The 22,889-nt window shown below is 33.4% G+C and overlaps 1 pseudogene; it reads right to left on the bottom strand.

The window, feature by feature from the left end:
- Window positions 1–720: 720 nt before the first annotated feature.
- LOC139902737 (protein trichome birefringence-like 34) lies at window positions 721–7,611 on the bottom strand (annotated as a pseudogene).
- Window positions 7,612–22,889: the final 15,278 nt, after the last annotated feature.

Consider the following 22,889-nt stretch of genomic DNA (forward strand, 5'->3'; position numbering starts at 1 on the left):
AAAACCAACAAACTAATCACTTAATCAGTAATGAGTTCTATTAGTATTTATTATATATAATATATAAATAAATATAAATATAAATATATAATATAGATAGATGTATGTTATACTTTAATAATATACTCTGTATAAAAGTATTATTATTATTATTAATTTTTTTTTTATGGTGAAAGAAGTTGGGAAGAGTTGCTAATAATCGATTACCTAGAGAAATACTACGTAATTGGTACTGTAGTAAAATTTTGTAATAATCAGATTTATGGCTTAACAAGTTTAGTTGCCTCAGGTTCTACTTTTCCAGAAATAATAAAGTAAACAAAATATAAAGGGTAAAATAAAAAAGTAACACACTGATTTATAAGGTAAAAACTTAGGAGTATAAAGGAGATAACAACAAAATATTAAACATAGATATTCTATGTGAAACATGGAAAACAAAAGTAATGAATAAAAGCTTTTGACTTGGTAATATTTTAAAGTACTAATGAACACAGAACAAATGGGTTGGTGTAACAAAACCATTAAACTAAGTCTGTATACTTTCAACTCAATTTTCATGTAACTAGTATGCATATTACTATATGTCAAGCTCATTAGTTACCCCTAAATTACTCTTTCTAACAACCCATTGTCTAACATCTAAGGTTTGTATTTTAAGCTTGTATACTTTTGTTTTTCCAGCATAAGTAAGACAATAAAAAAATGAACATTATTATCTTATTGTTTAAAACGAATATAAGTATAAAGGATCTCATTCCAAACATCAGGGACGCCAGGAAGACACCAGTGTACACAATCTGAATACGGGACCGGATTAGCCTGTTCTTGAACCGTTGGAGGTTCCCAATGTCTTTTATATATAGTCGGGTGTCCATCTTTTCGATACTGTGAAAGTTGTGTTATGTTTAGAAGTTGAATATTTAAGCCTTTTGTTTCGAGATCTTGTACCACTGATTGCGCTGTTTTCATTAAATCAGTATCCGAACCTTTTCCCCAATACCCTTCTTCCATTATCGGCTCTGTTTCGTTGTAGCAATTTTCTCCCATTGTCTTTCCCCAATCTCCACCCCTAGATATGGTACGAACAAAGATTAGAAAGGGTCACATGGACCTAAAGGTTAGATATTGTGAAAGTGATCCGTACACCACCATTTTTTTGCCATACATCAATCAATGAATGTGCATTAAAGGTGTTGTACAGTACAATGTTTTTAGCGCATTTGGTGGTATATGTTAAAAAAATGCTTTTGTATGGATCATCTTCCATTGTAAACAAATGTTATGGTATAAAAAAGTAAATATATGCCTACTCTCTGTGATCCGGGGATAGGCTTATGAAAAAAAGTCTAGTCTAGTTGCGATTAAGATGAGTCTCTAACCAATTCGACCATGTTTCAAGAGCCATTTCGTAACGTCTTACCCTTCCAGATTCAACAATAGTTCTATTTGGATTTTCAAATGATCCCCACCTAGAACATTAACAGATGTTTAGTGCCAATGTATATCCAGACCAAATACTCTAAACATTTACAGTTCTAAGACTTCAAGTAATACTTACAATAGTGTCATATTAGGCTCTAGCCACCATGTATACGAGTCAAAAACTAGTATGTCAGCATCAATCCATTTTTTTGCATGCTTCTCGATGCTCTCGATTTTCATGATCCGATCACGGACACGATGTGTAACAGGATCATCACAATTTGATTCAACCAACAATGGCTCCCAGTAAAAATCAATGGAAACATTGTATTCCTACCATGTAAGAATTCAAATATATGTCATATGTGTAATGTACAAATATGAAATAGTACCAACAAAGACAAGACAAAATTGACTCACAGATGCTGTAAAAGTGATTAATGAGCCATGCCATTGTGCAACCTTGTTTGATGGTTCTGGGATCCATGAATCAATAAGACAAAGGAGTGAAATCCAATGATTTTTGCCTAATGAGTCCCCAACAAAAACAACCCTCTTGTCCCTTAGTTTCTCCAACAGTGCTGTACCATTGAACCTATCAATTGAGACTTTAAAAGTTAATTGATTGTATAACTTAATTTTGCACAAATTACAGGTTATTGAAACGGACAGATTAATGTAGATGTCAACTTCAGGTGCAATTTTGAATTTGATACATACATGTATAAATATGACTCTTTTAATAATTCTATTACACACATACGCATTACTACAATTTACAATTATTTTCAAAAGTTTTTTTGAGCTCTAGCATATATAACAAGTTAATTTCAACGACGTTATATCTAGAAAAGGAAAATTAGTACCTCATTTATCTACGTATTCATTTTATATTGTTTCATTATACTCCGCAAGAATTAACGTTCAAAACTAGGCAATTTACCTTAACTTTTTAACTTTGCTTACATTATATTATATTATATTTTATACTAAAGGTTAAACGTGACATAAATTTTAGGGACATGATTTAAAATTAATGGAAATTTGATTATATCATTTTCATGATGTTTCAATTTTATTTTATTTTTTTAAAAACTTTTTCCTACTTATTGACCGGAGGTCCACTCGAAAACAATCTCTCTATCCGTCGAATAGAGAGAGAAATGACTTTCACTCTGGGTGGAGAAATGGCTTGTTTTTATTCTTGGATAGAGGAATGATTGTCTATATCTCACCTTTCCATACACCACTTATGTCGTATTGAATTATGTTGTTGTTAAAGTGACATAAAACTCTTAAAAAAAGAATGTGACTCAATAAATCAAACTCCTTATCACTTGACGGGTTGATAAATGAAATTCGGAACTCAAACTAATGCACATATTTTGGTGTTAATTTTGACTCGTGACTAGGATAGTCTCTCCTACGTCATATATATACATAAACACATACATGCATACATATACATATATACATACAAATAAACAAATATTTGAAGAAAAAGTCAGATAGTGAACCTGGGAAGATCACAACCATGAGGCTGCCATCTCCAAAACTGATAGTTGAAATCTTTTCTTCCAAATTTTTGACAAGAATAATCATCAGCCATGAATGAACATTCTTTTTCTTTATATAAAGGTCTTGATTTATTATCATAAACCCAACTTCCATTAAACAAGTCACAGCTTTCAAATGAAAATGTCTCTTCTTCAATAATAATATTATGATGATGATTATTATCAAGTGATACTCCAATATCATCTCTACATAAGTAAACAACTCCCATAATCACTCCCATTACAATCATAAATCCTATTCCTATAGTATGATAACCATTAATAATTTTCTTTAACCATTTTTCAATCCCCTTCACTTTCTTCATTTGATCTTGCTTTCCAAATTTAATAAAGCAACAAATACATGTAATTTGTTGGTTTTTTTTTATGGTTTCAAGAATGGTGGAGGGAAGACGGAGAAGAAGAAATGAAAACTAACATTGTTTGGTTTTTGTATACTTTTTGGTATTTATCAGACTTTGTTAGTTGACCCGTCCAAAAAATATTCTTGTCATTTGTCTCATTCACAAATTATACATACTACGTTATACGAAGTGTGGTTTTATTTATTTTATTTTAATTATTAATTATTAATTATTAATTATTAATATTAATATTAATATTAATTATTAATTAATTATTATTAACATTAACCCCCCTTCTAAAACACAAATAATTAATAGCATAGTTTTCAAATTTCATTTCAATATATATACACCCAACATTTGGTTGTTCTGAATATGATACGATTTGAAAGAAGGTTTTTGATTTCTTGGTTTTACCCGATTCTTCTCGATCTTGTGCGATTATCACATAACCCTCTAGGGATTTTGATTTCGTGTTTTATCTTGGGGATGAACCTATTTGAATATTGTATCAGAAATTTAGCATCTCTTACTATTCGTTCGGATCCAGTCGTTTTGTGTACAATCATGTTTTATCGTGTTATGATTTCGTGCACAGTCGTCTTTTGATTGTGTTCCGAATACTTTTTTCTTTGCGAAAACTTACTTCTTCTTCGCTGAAATTACTCGACATCTTCATCGTTGCCTTTTTCCTGTTATCTTCCGTTTCTATTGCCACAACAGGTACTTTATTTTTTGGATTTTCAAATTTCATTTTTGTTTTTGTTATACATCGTATATATTGTGCGTTACTTTCAAGGGCAAATTGTCCAGAAAGGTAACATAAAAATCACTTTTTCTCGATAAAGGGTATATCAATTTTTTCTTTGCCCATAAAGGAGTGTGATTTCAATTTAATACTTAGAAGGGTGCGTGATTGCAAAGAGAAATTCTATGCTTACATAATTTTTACAAAACAAATTTTACAAACTGACATGGATATGTGACTAGGCATTCCACGTCAACCACAAACCATATAATATAAAATTACCAGCTTTTAAGAGCCCGTGAGTTGCAAGGCGACCCTTAATTAAACAAACTGAAAACAAATATGTTATATCAATTCACGGTAGGTAGCGTTAACAAAGTACCTTAATTACATGTTGTATATACAATGGATTGAAAACCAATGTTGACTCTTATTAGCAGATATAAGAACATTATCATGTGGCAAGTGCAGTGTTGATCATTTTTGGTTATTAAAATGCAGGTTTAATCAAATTTTCACTCACGTTAGCTGCTTTCTTTTTTCTTTTTTCACTCATTTTTAGCGTTGATCTTAAAACCGAAAACAACCAAAAGCATATATAATATCTTACATACCTTCATTGGACACATCCAAAAGCATATGTAATAACTTCCAAAAGCTATAAATGTTTATATGAATACAACAATGTAACAGGACACTCACTGCACATATTACAAAAAATTTAAACAGACTATATACCTTCATTGGGAGATCTAACCTGAAGAAGAAGTATGCAAACAGACACCAAGATAAGCAGATCATGGAAAATATAGAGTAGATAAAAGCCTAGATAGAAATATTCTAGAGGTGGTAAAATAGAGGTGGTAAAATGGACGAATTTGGGTAATAGGTCAAATAGGTTGGGTTTGAACTGATCACTTTTATTTTATTTTTTTTGAAAAGTCAAAAGTATCAATATTTCAAGGATGGTAAAAATATCGAAATAAATGGTTCAATATACATTATAGATTATCTATAAACTACTTTCAACCTATATGGTCAGTTTGACGCAATCAATATGTCCCCACTTTATAAGAAAAACAAACAATTGACCCATGACCATAGCCCAGATTGACCCAGTTATAAGTAACTGGGTCAAACTGTCACTTATAAGTTTCGTATCATAGTGATTCACCTTGTAATTCACAGACCTCATCAAATTCTCTCATTATTGGTAACCAATTCCTATTACTTAGTATCAAACAACTCATAATGTGATATGATCAATTAACAGTCAACTGCTCCTGATTATAGTCATATCATCATACACATACACATATTCATTATCACATACACATACACATATTCATTATCACATACACATACAGACTTATATACAATCTGATCGTATCATCATATATGAAAGGACCCATTCATATCGATTATAAATGATTCACAATAGTTGATTACATTGCGAGGTTCTGACCTCTATATGATACATTTTTCAAACATTGCATTCGTTTTTAAAAGACAATCTTTCATTACAATGATGGTTGACAAATATGCATACCATCTCTCAATATAACCAAACTATAAATGACTTAATCTGCCATTTACTTTATAATAATCCTTTTTGAACTCAACGACTCGAATGCAACGTCTATAGAAATATGCCATGAATGACTCCAAGTAATATCTTTAAATGAGCAAATGCACAGCGGAAGATTTCTTTAATACCTGAGAATAAACATGCTTAAAAGTGTCAACCAAAAGGTTGGTGAGTTCATTAGTTTATCATAATCGATCATTTCCATAATTTTAATAGACCACAAGATTTCATTTTCATAATAAAGTGTAGGTCTGCTCACTGCTGTAAAATTCATTCATATGATGAACACCTGGTGGGAATTTTACCAATATACCGGCAATCGCAATCAGTATACAAGTCGGAAAATGAAAAACAATCATACCGGCGGTAGCTAATGCAATCAAAATGCAAAACCATCATACCGGCGGTAGCTAATGCAATCAAAATGCAAAACAATCATATTGGCGAACGCAATCGGTAGCTAATGCAATCAAAATGCAAAACAATCATACCGGCTAACGCAATCAGTAGCTAATGCAATCTGTATAGAAATCGAACCACGAAATCCAAATAATTCAATCATAGAATGTAGTTCGAGTACTTGTGTCTATTTTGTCAAACATTTATAAAACAGTGCATGTATTCTCAGCCCAAAAATATAATAAAAGGGAGTAATGAAACTCACAATACGATATTTCGTAGTAATTATGCATATGACGGCACTGAACAAGTTGTGACGCCCCGTACAAAACCATCGTGTACGATTCGTCAACAACATGATCTTTACACGGTCAAACACTATATGCTGTTTGAAAACCAGTTTTGCATTCATAAAAAGACAGCGTTTACAAAAGATAACGTGACACAGAGGTCATTACAAATCCATTATTCAAATAACATAAGTTGTGAATGCAAGATAAAAGTTTCATGATTGAGACATCTCTAAGTAATGCAGCGGAAATCTAACACAGCAGGTCCATAACAGCAAGTCTATAACACCAAGACAGCAAGTCTAATGTAACGACCCGAATATTTCCGACCAAATTTAAACCCTAATCTTTATATGTTTCCGACACGATAAGCAAAATCTGTAATGTTGAGTCTCGAAAATTTTGAAACTATGTTCATATATTCAATTACCATTTGACCTCGACCATTTCCGACGACACATGATACGATTTTAAAATAATGGGTGATCCGAAACTGAAAGGCCGCTAATTTCATATATGTTAATTGTATGATTAATTTGATTTTTTTTATATATTCCATATAATTGATTACAATGACACCCATTTTCATATATATACAAATCATCCTCACATGCTTCCTTTTACTATTTTTGATTGTTTCAATCTGTCTACTACTTTTCGTTGATTCAATCTTATTTGAATTATAAGAATAATATTATATTATTAATTATTACTATCTATATGCATATATGACCTATGTTAAAGAGATATATATTCACCCTCACCCGGTTTACATTTTCAACCATCACTCTAGTTATTTCTGATATTTTTTTGCTAACCATTAAACCACCCATCACAATTCATATCACATCCAAACATCGTTCACTACTACTACTATGCTTATGTTCTTTGTTGATTATGTACAAAGACCAAACCCAAAGGAATGAGTCGACTCCTCGCTAACCAACTACTACCATGTTTATGTTTCATCTTAAAGCCGTTAACCCACCATCACCTACGGTTTACTATACAACCACAACCACCTTTATAAACACATCTTCAACCTTTGAAACCGCCATCTTCTACCTCTGGATCCACCACCATCAACCACTTCAACCACCACGGATCATCACCCTACAATCTTCTCTTTTTCCCTCTCTTATTAATATCCAAGAACACCGCCACTTTCATGTCACTTACCGTCGCCACCATTTTCAAACCAAGAGTCACCACTATCGCCGGTCACCGTAGCAATCACCATTTATAATCACCTTAAACCACCCACCATCTCCCCATCTCGCTCTACCTCTTTTACTCTCTATATATATTTATCTACAATTCGCGAGGTTTTCATAAACAGTTAACAAACCATCATAAACTGCATACGACTTCCCTCGAACCCCAACACCACCACGAACCCTAATCACCACCTTTTTATTTGTTTAATTTTTTTTTTTTTTTTTTTTTCTTCTGTTAATGAAACCATAAACAATTATCACCCATTTAAAACACCAACCATCACATACTCGAACTGCTGCAAGTATTCGCATGATTTGGATTACATGTTCGATGTTATGTCTTCTGTTCCATGGTTCCAATAAAAAAAAAAATATATATATATATATAATAATAATAATAAAGTTAAGAAGTGGAGAACGATTTGTTGTATATGTTGTCCGAATCCTATGGAACGAATTTTTTTTTTGTGATAGTGGGCCGACTACACAGTTTAGATAATAATTGATTTTGGTGATTGGGTCCTGGGTCGACCGAAGTTTAAAGGAGGAGAAACAGAAATCACACGATATATACATATATAAATTGCGTCATAAAACAGAAAATAACGGATGGAGGAGTGGCTAGAAGGAGTGTCTGAGTAACGAGGGGTCTGCGGTTCGAATCTAAGCTGGGACGTTTTTTTTTATAAAAACAATAAAATCTTACTAGACCTTATCAATTGGGCTGTCATTATAATGTAAGCCGAGATCCACTCTACTATTGGGCCAAGATGCTTATGTTATCCTTGTTGGGCCGTAAATCTAGTGGTCTGTTTCGGATGGACTGAAATAAAGGATAAAACAAATTAAACCCACAATACATCAGAAAAGTAGAGGACAGTTCAGTGGTTTAGGGTGTTTGGGTTATCCGGGAGGTCTTGGGTTCGAGACCCTGTTAAGACAGATTTTCCCAAATTTTGAGGTAGTTTTCATGTTTTTATTAAATTGATTATTATTATTATTATTATTATTATTATTACCCTTGTTGCTAAAAAAAAATAAAAGTAAAATAATAGTAATAGTAATAAATAAATAATAATAATAACATTTTTAAAATTATCATGTTTTTATTATTTGTATTATTATCATAAGTATTAGTATTATTATTAATAATATTATTATTTGTAGTATTATTATCATTATAGTTATAAATATAAATATTAGTATTATCAGTATCAGTAAAATCATTATTTTTATAATGATTATCATTAGAGTTCATTATTATTAAATTTATCAATTTTATTAAAATTATTATCATTATTAAAAGTATTATTATTATCAATACAAATTATTTTGGTATTAGTATAATTATTATTTTTACAAACAACAGATATTTATATAGAGACATACTTATTACATAAAGTATACTAGTATTGCATAAAACTACGTTTTAACTAATATTATTGATATAACCTTAACCCAGTACCTAATAAGTATCCTAATGTACTATCAGTATAAATAAAACTATATATAGGTATATAAATCCTAATACATAACAAAATATATAAACTTAATTGATTTATATTATAAGGTGTTAATATGTATACTTGTTATAGGTTCGTGAATCCGAGGCCAACCTTATACTCATTAAATGGTGTTATATGTATTTTTACTACAAAATACATTAGGTGAGTATATAGTCCCACTTTTAAACTCTAAATATTTCGGGATGAGAATACATGTATTTTATGTTTTACAATATGGACACAAGTAACTGAAAAATATATTCTACGTTGAGTTGTACCACTGGCATACTTCCCTGTAGCTTGGTAACTAATAATTACAGCGGTATTGTAAACGCGAATCCTGTTGATAGATCTATCGGGCCTGACAACCCCAACCGGACTGGACGACCAGTATTCAACGTGAAATGTCCCGTTCTTATTGATTAAAAACGTTCCATATTAATTGATTTCGTTGCGAGGTTTTGACCTCTATATGAGACGTTTTTCAAAGACTGCATTCATTTTTAAAACAAACCATAACCTTTATTTCATAAATAAAGGTTTAAAAAGCTTTACGTAGATTATCAAATAATGATAATCTAAAATATCCTGTTTACACACGACCATTACATAATGGTTTACAATACAAATATGTTACATCGAAATCAGTTTCTTGAATGCAGTTTTTACACAATATCATACAAACATGGACTCCAAATCTTGTCCTTATTTTAGTATGCAACAGCGGAAGCTCTTAATATTCACCTGAGAATAAACATGCTTTAAACGTCAACAAAAATGTTGGTGAGTTATAGGTTTAACCTATATATATCAAATCGTAACAATAGACCACAAGATTTCATATTTCAATACACATCCCATACATAGAGATAAAAATCATTCATATGGTGAACACCTGGTAACCGACATTAACAAGATGCATATATAAGAATATCCCCATCATTCCGGGACACCCTTCGGATATGATATAAATTTCGAAGTACTAAAGCATCCGGTACTTTGGATGGGGTTTGTTAAGCCCAATAGATCTATCTTTAGGATTCGCGTCAATTAGGGTGTCTGTTCCCAAATTCTTAGATTACCAGACTTAATAAAAAGGGGCATATTCGATTTCGATAATTCAACCATAGAATGTAGTTTCACGTACTTGTGTCTATTTTGTAAATCATTTATAAAACCTGCATGTATTCTCATCCCAAAAATATTAGATTTTAAAAGTGGGACTATAACTCACTTTCACAGATTTTTACTTCGTCGGGAAGTAAGACTTGGCCACTGGTTGATTCACGAACCTATAACAATATATACATATATATCAAAGTATGTTCAAAATATATTTACAACACTTTTAATATATTTTGATGTTTTAAGTTTATTAAGTCAGCTGTCCTCGTTAGTAACCTACAACTAGTTGTCCACAGTTAGATGTACAGAAATAAATTGATAAATATTATCTTGAATCAATCCACGACCCAGTGTATACGTATCTCAGTATTGATCACAACTCAAACTATATATATTTTGGAATCAACCTCAACCCTGTATAGCTAACTCCAACATTCACATATAGAGTGTCTATGGTTGTTCCGAAATATATATAGATGTGTCGACATGATAGGTCGAAACATTGTATACGTGTCTATGGTATCTCAAGATTACATAATATACAATACAAGTTGATTAAGTTATGGTTGGAATAGATTTGTTACCAATTTTCACGTAGCTAAAATGAGAAAAATTATCCAATCTTGTTTTACCCATAACTTCTTCATTTTAAATCCGTTTTGAGTGAATCAAATTGCTATGGTTTCATATTGAACTCTATTTTATGAATCTAAACAGAAAAAGTATAGGTTTATAATCGGAAAAATAAGTTACAAGTCGTTTTTGTAAAGGTAGTCATTTCAGTCGAAAGAACGACGTCTAGATGACCATTTTAGAAAACATACTTCCACTTTGAGTTTAACCATAATTTTTGGATATAGTTTCATGTTCATAATAAAAATCATTTTCTCAGAATAACAACTTTGAAATCAAATTTTATCATAGTTTTTAATTAACTAACCCAAAACAGCCCGCGGTGTTACTACGACGGCGTAAATCCGGTTTTACGGTGTTTTTCGTGTTTCCAGGTTTTAAATCATTAAGTTAGCATATCATATAGATATAGAACATGTGTTTAGTTGATTTTAAAAGTCAAGTTAGAAGGATTAACTTTTGTTTGCGAACAAGTTTAGAATTAACTAAACTATGTTCTAGTGATTACAAGTTTAAACCTTCGAATAAGATAGCTTTATATGTATGAATCGAATGATGTTATGAACATCATTACTACCTTAAGTTCCTTGGATAAACCTACTGGAAAAGAGAAAAATGGATCTAGCTTCAATGGATCCTTGGATGGCTCGAAGTTCTTGAAGCAGAATCATGACACGAAAACAAGTTCAAGTAAGATCATCACTTGAAATAAGATTGTTATAGTTATAGAAATTGAACCAAAGTTTGAATATGATTATTACCTTGTATTAGAATGATAACCTACTGTAAGAAACAAAGATTTCTTGAGGTTGGATGATCACCTTACAAGATTGGAAGTGAGCTAGCAAACTTGAAAGTATTCTTGATTTTATGAAACTAGAACTTTTGGAATTTATGAAGAACACTTAGAACTTAAAGATAGAACTTGAGATAGATCAATTAGATGAAGAAAATTGAAGAATGAAAGTGTTTGTAGGTGTTTTTGGTCGTTGGTGTATGGATTAGATATAAAGGATATGTAATTTTGTTTTCATGTAAATAAGTCATGAATGATTACTCATATTTTTGTAATTTTATGAGATATTTCATGCTAGTTGCCAAATGATGGTTCCCACATGTGTTAGGTGACTCACATGGGCTGCTAAGAGCTGATCATTGGAGTGTATATACCAATAGTACATACATCTAAAAGCTGTGTATTGTACGAGTACGAATACGGGTGCATACGAGTAGAATTGTTGATGAAACTGAACGAGGATGTAATTGTAAGCATTTTTGTTAAGTAGAAGTATTTTGATAAGTGTATTGAAGTCTTTCAAAAGTGTATAAATATATATTAAAACACTACATGTATATACATTTTAACTGAGTCGTTAAGTCATCGTTAGTCGTTACATGTAAATGTTGTTTTGAAACCTTTAGGTTAACGATCTTGTTAAATGTTGTTAACCCAATGTTTATAATATCAAAAGAGATTTTAAATTATTATATTATCATGATATTATGATGTACGAATATCTCTTAATATGATATATATACATTAAATGTCGTTACAACGATAATCGTTACATATATGTCTCGTTTCAAAATCATTAAGTTAGTAGTCTTGTTTTTACATATGTAGTTCATTGTTAATATACTTAATGATATGATTAATTATCATAATATAATGTTAACTATATATATAACCATATATATGTCATCATATAGTTTTTACAAGTTTTAACGTTCGTGAATCACCGGTCAACTTGGGTGGTCAATTGTCTATATGAAACATATTTCAATTAATCAAGTCTTAACAAGTTTGATTGCTTAACATGTTGGAAACATTTAATCATGTAAATATCAATCTCAATTAATATTTATAAACATGGAAAAGTTCGGGTCACTACAGTACCTACCCGTTAAATAAATTTCGTCCCGAAATTTTAAGCTGTTGAAGGTGTTGACGAATCTTCTGGAAATAGATGCGGGTATTTCTTCTTCATCTGACCTTCACGCTCCCAGGTGAACTCGGGTCCTCTACGAGCATTCCATCGAACCTTAACAATTGGTATCTTGTTTTGCTTAAGTCTTTTAACCTCACGATCCCTTATTTCAACGGGTTCTTCGATGAATTGGAGTTTTTCGTTGATTTGGATTTCATCTAACGGAATAGTGAGATCTTCTTTAGCAAAACATTTCTTCAAATTCGAGACGTGGAAAGTGTTATGTACAGCCGCGAGTTGTTGAGGTAACTCAAGTCGGTAAGCTACTGGTCCGACACGATCAATAATCTTGAATGGTCCAATATACCTTGGATTTAATTTCCCTCGTTTACCAAATCGAACAACGCCTTTCCAAGGTGCAACTTTAAGCATGACCATCTCTCCAATTTCAAATTCTATATCTTTTCTTTTAATGTCAGCGTAGCTCTTTTGTCGACTTTGGGCGGTTTTCAACCGTTGTTGAATTTGGATGATCTTCTCGGTAGTTTCTTGTATAATCTCCGGACCCGTAATCTGTCTATCCCCCACTTCACTCCAACAAATCGGAGACCTGCACTTTCTACCATAAAGTGCTTCAAACGGCGCCATCTCAATGCTTGAATGGTAGCTGTTGTTGTAGGAAAATTCTGCTAATGGTAGATGTCGATCCCAACTGTTTCCGAAATCAATAACACATGCTCGTAGCATGTCTTCAAGCGTTTGTATCGTCCTTTCACTCTGCCCATCAGTTTGTGGATGATAGGCAGTACTTATGTCTAGACGAGTTCCTAATGCTTGCTGTAATGTCTGCCAGAATCTTGAAATAAATCTGCCATCCCTATCAGAGATAATAGAGATTGGTATTCCATGTCTGGAGATGACTTCCTTCAAATACAGTCGTGCTAACTTCTCTATCTTGTCATCTTCTCTTATTGGCAGGAAGTGTGCTGATTTGGTGAGACGATCAACTATTACCCAAATAGTATCAAAACCACTTGCAGTCCTTGGCAATTTAGTGATGAAATCCATGGTAATGTTTTCCCATTTCCATTCTGGGATTTCGGGTTGTTGAAGTAGACCTGATGGTTTCTGATGCTCAGCTTTGACCTTAGAACACGTCAAACATTCTCCTACGTATTTAGCAACATCGGCTTTCATACCCGGCCACCAAAAATGTTTCTTGAGATCCTTGTACATCTTCCCCGTTCCAGGATGTATTGAGTATCTGGTTTTATGAGCTTCTCTAAGTACCATTTCTCTCATATCTCCAAATTTTGGTACCCAAATCCTTTCAGCCCTATACCGGGTTCCGTCTTCCCGAATATTAAGATGCTTCTCCGATCCTTTGGGTATTTCATCCTTTAAATTTCCCTCTTTTAAAACTCCTTGTTGCGCCTCCTTTATTTGAGTAGTAAGGTTATTATGAATCATTATATTCATAGATTTTACTCGAATGGGTTCTCTGTCCTTCCTGCTCAAGGCATCGGCTACCACATTTGCCTTCCCCGGGTGGTAACGAATCTCAAAGTCGTAATCATTCAATAATTCAATCCACCTACGCTGCCTCATATTCAGTTGTTTCTGATTAAATATGTGTTGAAGACTTTTGTGGTCGGTATATATAATACTTTTGACCCCATATAAGTAGTGCCTCCAAGTCTTTAATGCAAAAACAACCGCGCCTAATTCCAAATCATGCGTCGTATAATTTTGTTCGTGAATCTTCAATTGTCTAGACGCATAAGCAATCACCTTCGTTCGTTGCATTAATACACAACCGAGACCTTGCTTTGATGCATCACAATAAATCACAAAATCATCATTCCCTTCAGGCAATGACAATATAGGTGCCGTAGTTAGCTTTTTCTTCAATAACTGAAACGCTTTCTCTTGTTCATCATTCCATTCAAATTTCTTCCCTTTATGCGTTAATGCAGTCAAGGGTTTTGCTATTCTGGAAAAGTCTTGGATGAACCTTCTGTAGTAACCAGCTAGTCCTAAAAACTGGCGTATGTGTTTCGGAGTTTTCGGGGTTTCCCACTTTTCAACAGTTTCTATCTTTGCCGGACCCACCTTAATACCTTCTTTGTTCACTATGTGACCGAGGAATTGAACTTCTTCCAACCAAAATGCACACTTTGAAAACTTAGCGTACAATTCTTCCTTCCTCAATACTTCTAACACCTTTCTCAAATGTTCACCGTGTTCTTGGTCATTCTTTGAGTAAATAAGTATGTCATCAATGAAAACAATGACAAACTTGTCAAGGTATGGTCCACACACTCGGTTCATAAGGTCCATGAACACAGCTGGTGCATTAGTTAAACCAAACGGCATGACCATAAACTCGTAATGACCGTAACGTGTTCTGAAAGCAGTCTTTGGAATATCATCTTCTTTCACCCGCATTTGATGATACCCGGAACGTAAGTCAATCTTTGAATAAACAGACGAGCCTTGTAGTTGATCAAATAAGTCATCGATTCTCGGTAGTGGGTAGCGGTTCTTGATGGTAAGTTTGTTCAACTCTCGGTAGTCGATACACAACCTGAATGTACCATCTTTCTTCTTGACAAACAAAACAGGAGCTCCCCACGGTGATGTGCTTGGTCGAATGAAACCACGCTCTAAAAGTTCTTGTAATTGGCTTTGTAGTTCTTTCATCTCGCTGGGTGCGAGTCTGTAAGGAGCACGAGCTATTGGTGCAGCTCCTGGTACAAGATCTATTTGAAATTCAACGGATCGATGTGGGGGTAATCCCGGTAATTCTTTCGGAAATACATCAGGAAATTCTTTTGCGACGGGAACATCATTGATGCTCTTTTCTTCAGTTTGTACTTTCTCGACGTGTGCTAGAATAGCATAGCAACCTTTTCTCATTAGTTTTTGTGCCTTCAAATTACTAATAAGATGTAGCTTCGTGTTGCCCTTTTCTCCGTACACCATTAAGGGTTTTCCTTTTTCTCGTATAATGCGAATTGCATTTTTGTAACAAACGATCTCCGCTTTCACTTCTTTCAACCAGTCCATACCGATTATCACATCAAAACTCCCTAACTCTACTGGTATCAAGTCAATCTTAAATGTTTCGCTAACCAGTTTAATTTCTCGATTCCGACATATATTATCTGCTGAAATTAATTTACCATTTGCTAATTCGAGTAAAAATTTACTATCCAAAGGCGTCAATGGACAACTTAATTTAGCACAAAAATCTCTACTCATATAGCTTCTATCCGCACCCGAATCAAATAAAACGTAAGCAGATTTATTGTCAATAAGAAACGTACCCGTAACAAGCTCCGGGTCTTCCTGTGCCTCTGCCGCATTAATATTGAAAACTCTTCCACGGCCTTGTCCATTCGTGTTCTCCTGGTTCGGGCAATTTCTAATAATGTGGCCCAGTTTTCCACATTTATAACAAACTACATTGGCATAACTTGCTCCGACACTACTTGCTCCGCCATTACTCGTTCCGACACCATTTGTTCCTTTCGTTCTATTAACCCCTGGTCCGTAGACCTCACACTTCGCCGCGCTATGACCATTTCTTTTACACTTGTTTCAAAATTTGGTGCAGAACCCCGAGTGATTCTTTTCACACCTTTGGCATAGCTGCTTCTGATTGTTGTTGTTGTTGCGGTTATTATTGTTGTTGGGATGATTGTTGTAGTTGCTGTTGTTGTTGTTGTTGTTGTTGTTGTTGGGCCGTTTGTTGTAGTTGCGATTGATGTTGCGATTGTTGGGATAATTGTTGCGATTATTGTTGTAATTGCTGTTGTTGTTGTATTGGTGATTCTTATCACCGTTTTCCTCCCACTTTCTTTTGACTTGCTTCACATTGGCCTCTTCAGCAGTCAGTTCTTTAATTCTTTCTTCAATTTGGTTCACGAGTTTGTGAGCCATTCTACATGCCTGTTGTATGGAGGCGGGCTCGTGTGAACTTATATCTTCTTGGATTCTTTCCGGTAATCCTTTCACAAATGCGTCGATCTTCTCTTCCTCATCTTCGAATGCTCCCGGACACAATAGGCACAATTCTGTGAATCGTCTTTCGTACGTGGTAATATCAAATCCTTGGGTTCATAACCCTCTAAGTTCTGTCTTGAGCTTATTGACCTCGGTTCTGGGACGGTACTTCTCGTTCATCAAGTGCTTGAATGCTGACCACGGTAGTGCGTACGCATCATCTTGTCCCACTTGCTCTAGATAGGTATTCCACCATGTTAACGCAGAACCTGTGAAGGTATGCGTAGCGTACTTCACTTTGTCCTCTTCAGTACACTTACTTATGGCAAACACCGATTCGACCTTCTCGGTCCACCGTTTCAATCCGATCGGTCCTTCGGTTCCATCAAATTCCAAAGGTTTGCAGGCAGTGAATTCTTTGTAGGTGCATCCTACACGATTTCCTGTACTGCCAGATCCAAGGTTATTGTTGGTATGTAGCGCAGCCTGTACCGCGGCTATGTTTGAAGCTAGAAAAGTACGGAATTCCTCTTCATTCATATTCACGGTGTGTCGAGTAGTCGGTGCCATTTCCTTCAAAATAGTCAAATGGAACAAGTTAATCATACAGAATATTAAGAGTAGTTAATAGTATTTCGTAGCATAATATGAACTCATTTATAAAAGCTTTTTCTTCATATTAGCATTTTATAAGTTTAAATTCGGGTAGTACCTGCCCGTTAAGTTCATACTTAGTAGCTAATATACAATTCAACTACTACAATTCTATATGAAAAACTGATTGTAATAATATTTCACGTTCAAACTTTTATACAATATTTTACAAACTTACAATACCGCTTATTTTACATAAAGCATGAAATATAGCACACAATAACTTTGATACAAGATAGTTGTGAAGATAATTCTAGCTAGTACACAAGTCGTTCAGCAAAGGCAATAAAGACACGTAATTCATACGTCCAGAAACAAGTCATGCATTCTGGTTTTACTAGGACTACTTCCCATCCTTGGTCTTGTGGAACATAACCGTTATGGCCGTTGATAAGACAGCGTGTTGTAACGTCGTCAAAGGGACGAGGGTTACGTAATGACCAACAGTCTCGTAATAACCTAAAAACCTCATTTCTTATCCCAATTACCGACTCCGTTACTTGTGGGAACGTTTTGTTTAATAGTTGTAGCCCGATGTTCTTGTTCTCACTTTGGTGAGAAGCGAACATTACTAACCCGTAAGCATAACATGCTTCTTTATGTTGCATGTTAGCCGCTTTTTCTAAATCACGAAGTCCTATATTCGGATATACTGAGTCAAAATAATTTCTTAACCCGTTGCGTAAAATAGCATTTGGGTTCCCCGCAATATATGCGTCAAAGTAAACACATCGTAACTTATGGATTTCCCAATGTGATATCCCCCATCTTCCGAACGAAAGCCTTTTATAAACCAAGGCATTCTTGGAACGTTCTTCGAATGTCTTACAAACTGATCTCGCCTTAAATAGTTGTGCCGAGGAATTCTGACCGACTCTAGACAAGATTTCATCAATCATGTCTCCGGGTAGGTCTCTTAAAATATTGGGTTGTCTATCCATTTTGTGTTTTTATACTGTAAAATAGACAAGAGTTAGATTCATAAAAAAAATACTTATTAATACAAGCAATTTTTACATATATCATAAAGCATAAGCACACTATATTACATATATTACACCACACAAATATAACTATCTTATTCCGACTCGCTCGTTTCTTCTTGTTCGGTTTTGGTTCGTTTTGCCAAGTTTCTAGGGATATATGATGTTCCCCTAATACGAGCCGTCGTTGTCCACATTGGTTTAGAAAAACCTGGTGGTTTAGAGGTTCCTGGGTCATTGTTACAACTTAAGGACTTCGGGGGTTGACGATACATATAAAGTTCATCGGGGTTGGAATTAGATTTCTCTATTTTTATGCCCTTTCCCTTATTATTTTCTTTTGCCTTTTTAAATTCAGTTGGGGTAATTTCTATAACATCATCGGAATTCTCGTCGGAATCCGATTCATCGGAGAATTGGTAATCCTCCCAATATTTTGCTTCTTTGGCGGAAACACCATTGACCATAATTAACCTTGGTCGGTTGGTTGAGGATTCTCTTTTACTTAACCGTTTTATTATTTCCCCCACCGGTTCCGATTCTTCTTCCGGTTCCGATTCTTCTTCCGGTTCCGATTCTTCTTCCGGTTCCGACTCTTCTTCCGGTTCCTCTTCGGGAACTTGTGAATCAGTCCACGAATCATTCCAATATACATTTGACTCTTCATTATTATTAGGTGAGTTAATAGGACTTGTTCTAGAGGTAGACATCTATCACATAATATCAAACACGTTAAGAGATTAATATATCACATAATATTCATATGTTAAAAATATATAGTTTCCAACAAAAATGTTAAGCAATCATTTTTAAAGAAAACACGGTCGAAGTCCAGACTCACTAATGCATCCTAACAAACTCGATAAGACACACTAATGCAAATTTTCTGGTTCTCTAAGACCAACGCTCAGATACCAACTGAAATGTCCCGTTCTTATTGATTAAAAACGTTCCATATTAATTGATTTCGTTGCGAGGTTTTGACCTCTATATGAGACGTTTTTCAAAGACTGCATTCATTTTTAAAACAAACCATAACCTTTATTTCATAAATAAAGGTTTAAAAAGCTTTACGTAGATTATCAAATAATGATAATCTAAAATATCCTGTTTACACACGACCATTACATAATGGTTTACAATACAAATATGTTACATCGAAATCAGTTTCTTGAATGCAGTTTTTACACAATATCATACAAACATGGACTCCAAATCTTGTCCTTATTTTAGTATGCAACAGCGGAAGCTCTTAATATTCACCTGAGAATAAACATGCTTTAAACGTCAACAAAAATGTTGGTGAGTTATAGGTTTAACCTATATATATCAAATCGTAACAATAGACCACAAGATTTCATATTTCAATACACATCCCATACATAGAGATAAAAATCATTCATATGGTGAACACCTGGTAACCGACATTAACAAGATGCATATATAAGAATATCCCCATCATTCCGGGACACCCTTCGGATATGATATAAATTTCGAAGTACTAAAGCATCCGGTACTTTGGATGGGGTTTGTTAAGCCCAATAGATCTATCTTTAGGATTCGCGTCAATTAGGGTGTCTGTTCCCAAATTCTTAGATTACCAGACTTAATAAAAAGGGGCATATTCGATTTCGATAATTCAACCATAGAATGTAGTTTCACGTACTTGTGTCTATTTTGTAAATCATTTATAAAACCTGCATGTATTCTCATCCCAAAAATATTAGATTTTAAAAGTGGGACTATAACTCACTTTCACAGATTTTTACTTCGTCGGGAAGTAAGACTTGGCCACTGGTTGATTCACGAACCTATAACAATATATACATATATATCAAAGTATGTTCAAAATATATTTACAACACTTTTAATATATTTTGATGTTTTAAGTTTATTAAGTCAGCTGTCCTCGTTAGTAACCTACAACTAGTTGTCCACAGTTAGATGTACAGAAATAAATTGATAAATATTATCTTGAATCAATCCACGACCCAGTGTATACGTATCTCAGTATTGATCACAACTCAAACTATATATATTTTGGAATCAACCTCAACCCTGTATAGCTAACTCCAACATTCACATATAGAGTGTCTATGGTTGTTCCGAAATATATATAGATGTGTCGACATGATAGGTCGAAACATTGTATACGTGTCTATGGTATCTCAAGATTACATAATATACAATACAAGTTGATTAAGTTATGGTTGGAATAGATTTGTTACCAATTTTCACGTAGCTAAAATGAGAAAAATTATCCAATCTTGTTTTACCCATAACTTCTTCATTTTAAATCCGTTTTGAGTGAATCAAATTGCTATGGTTTCATATTGAACTCTATTTTATGAATCTAAACAGAAAAAGTATAGGTTTATAGTCGGAAAAATAAGTTACAAGTCGTTTTTGTAAAGGTAGTCATTTCAGTCGAAAGAACGACGTCTAGATGACCATTTTAGAAAACATACTTCCACTTTGAGTTTAACCATAATTTTTGGATATAGTTTCATGTTCATAATAAAAATCATTTTCTCAGAATAACAACTTTGAAATCAAATTTTATCATAGTTTTTAATTAACTAACCCAAAACAGCCCGCGGTGTTACTACGACGGCGTAAATCCGGTTTTACGGTGTTTTTCGTGTTTCCAGGTTTTAAATCATTAAGTTAGCATATCATATAGATATAGAACATGTGTTTAGTTGATTTTAAAAGTCAAGTTAGAAGGATTAACTTTTGTTTGCGAACAAGTTTAGAATTAACTAAACTATGTTCTAGTGATTACAAGTTTAAACCTTCGAATAAGATAGCTTTATATGTATGAATCGAATGATGTTATGAACATCATTACTACCTTAAGTTCCTTGGATAAACCTACTGGAAAAGAGAAAAATGGATCTAGCTTCAATGGATCCTTGGATGGCTCGAAGTTCTTGAAGCAGAATCATGACACGAAAACAAGTTCAAGTAAGATCATCACTTGAAATAAGATTGTTATAGTTATAGAAATTGAACCAAAGTTTGAATATGATTATTACCTTGTATTAGAATGATAACCTACTGTAAGAAACAAAGATTTCTTGAGGTTGGATGATCACCTTACAAGATTGGAAGTGAGCTAGCAAACTTGAAAGTATTCTTGATTTTATGAAACTAGAACTTTTGGAATTTATGAAGAACACTTAGAACTTAAAGATAGAACTTGAGATAGATCAATTAGATGAAGAAAATTGAAGAATGAAAGTGTTTGTAGGTGTTTTTGGTCGTTGGTGTATGGATTAGATATAAAGGATATGTAATTTTGTTTTCATGTAAATAAGTCATGAATGATTACTCATATTTTTGTAATTTTATGAGATATTTCATGCTAGTTGCCAAATGATGGTTCCCACATGTGTTAGGTGACTCACATGGGCTGCTAAGAGCTGATCATTGGAGTGTATATACCAATAGTACATACATCTAAAAGCTGTGTATTGTACGAGTACGAATACGGGTGCATACGAGTAGAATTGTTGATGAAACTGAACGAGGATGTAATTGTAAGCATTTTTGTTAAGTAGAAGTATTTTGATAAGTGTATTGAAGCCTTTCAAAAGTGTATAAATATATATTAAAACACTACATGTATATACATTTTAACTGAGTCGTTAAGTCATCGTTAGTCGTTACATGTAAATGTTGTTTTGAAACCTTTAGGTTAACGATCTTGTTAAATGTTGTTAACCCAATGTTTATAATATCAAAAGAGATTTTAAATTATTATATTATCATGATATTATGATGTACGAATATCTCTTAATATGATATATATACATTAAATGTCGTTACAACGATAATCGTTACATATATGTCTCGTTTCAAAATCATTAAGTTAGTAGTCTTGTTTTTACATATGTAGTTCATTGTTAATATACTTAATGATATGATTAATTATCATAATATAATGTTAACTATATATATAACCATATATATGTCATCATATAGTTTTTACAAGTTTTAACGTTCGTGAATCACCGGTCAACTTGGGTGGTCAATTGTCTATATGAAACATATTTCAATTAATCAAGTCTTAACAAGTTTGATTGCTTAACATGTTGGAAACATTTAATCATGTAAATATCAATCTCAATTAATATATATAAACATGGAAAAGTTCGGGTCACTACACAACGGTTGCACAGTACTTCGTTTCGTGACTACACTTGGTACAGTGTAGTAAGATTTCATATTAAAGGGAATATGCGACGTGATTAATTGTTAAGTATGGTTACCAAGTGCTCAACCACTTAGAATATTTTTATTAAACTGTTTATATACGAAATCTTGTGGTCTATATATATTGCTGCCGGCACTAAACCTATATCTCACCAACTTTATGTTGACGTTTTAAAGCATGTTATTCTCAGGTACGAATTAAGTCTTCCGCTGTGCATTTGCTCATGTTAAGGACAATACTTGGAGT

The sequence above is a fragment of the Rutidosis leptorrhynchoides genome, chromosome 3 (assembly GCF_046630445.1).
Source record: "Rutidosis leptorrhynchoides isolate AG116_Rl617_1_P2 chromosome 3, CSIRO_AGI_Rlap_v1, whole genome shotgun sequence".
Classification (NCBI taxonomy): Eukaryota; Viridiplantae; Streptophyta; class Magnoliopsida; order Asterales; family Asteraceae; genus Rutidosis; species Rutidosis leptorrhynchoides.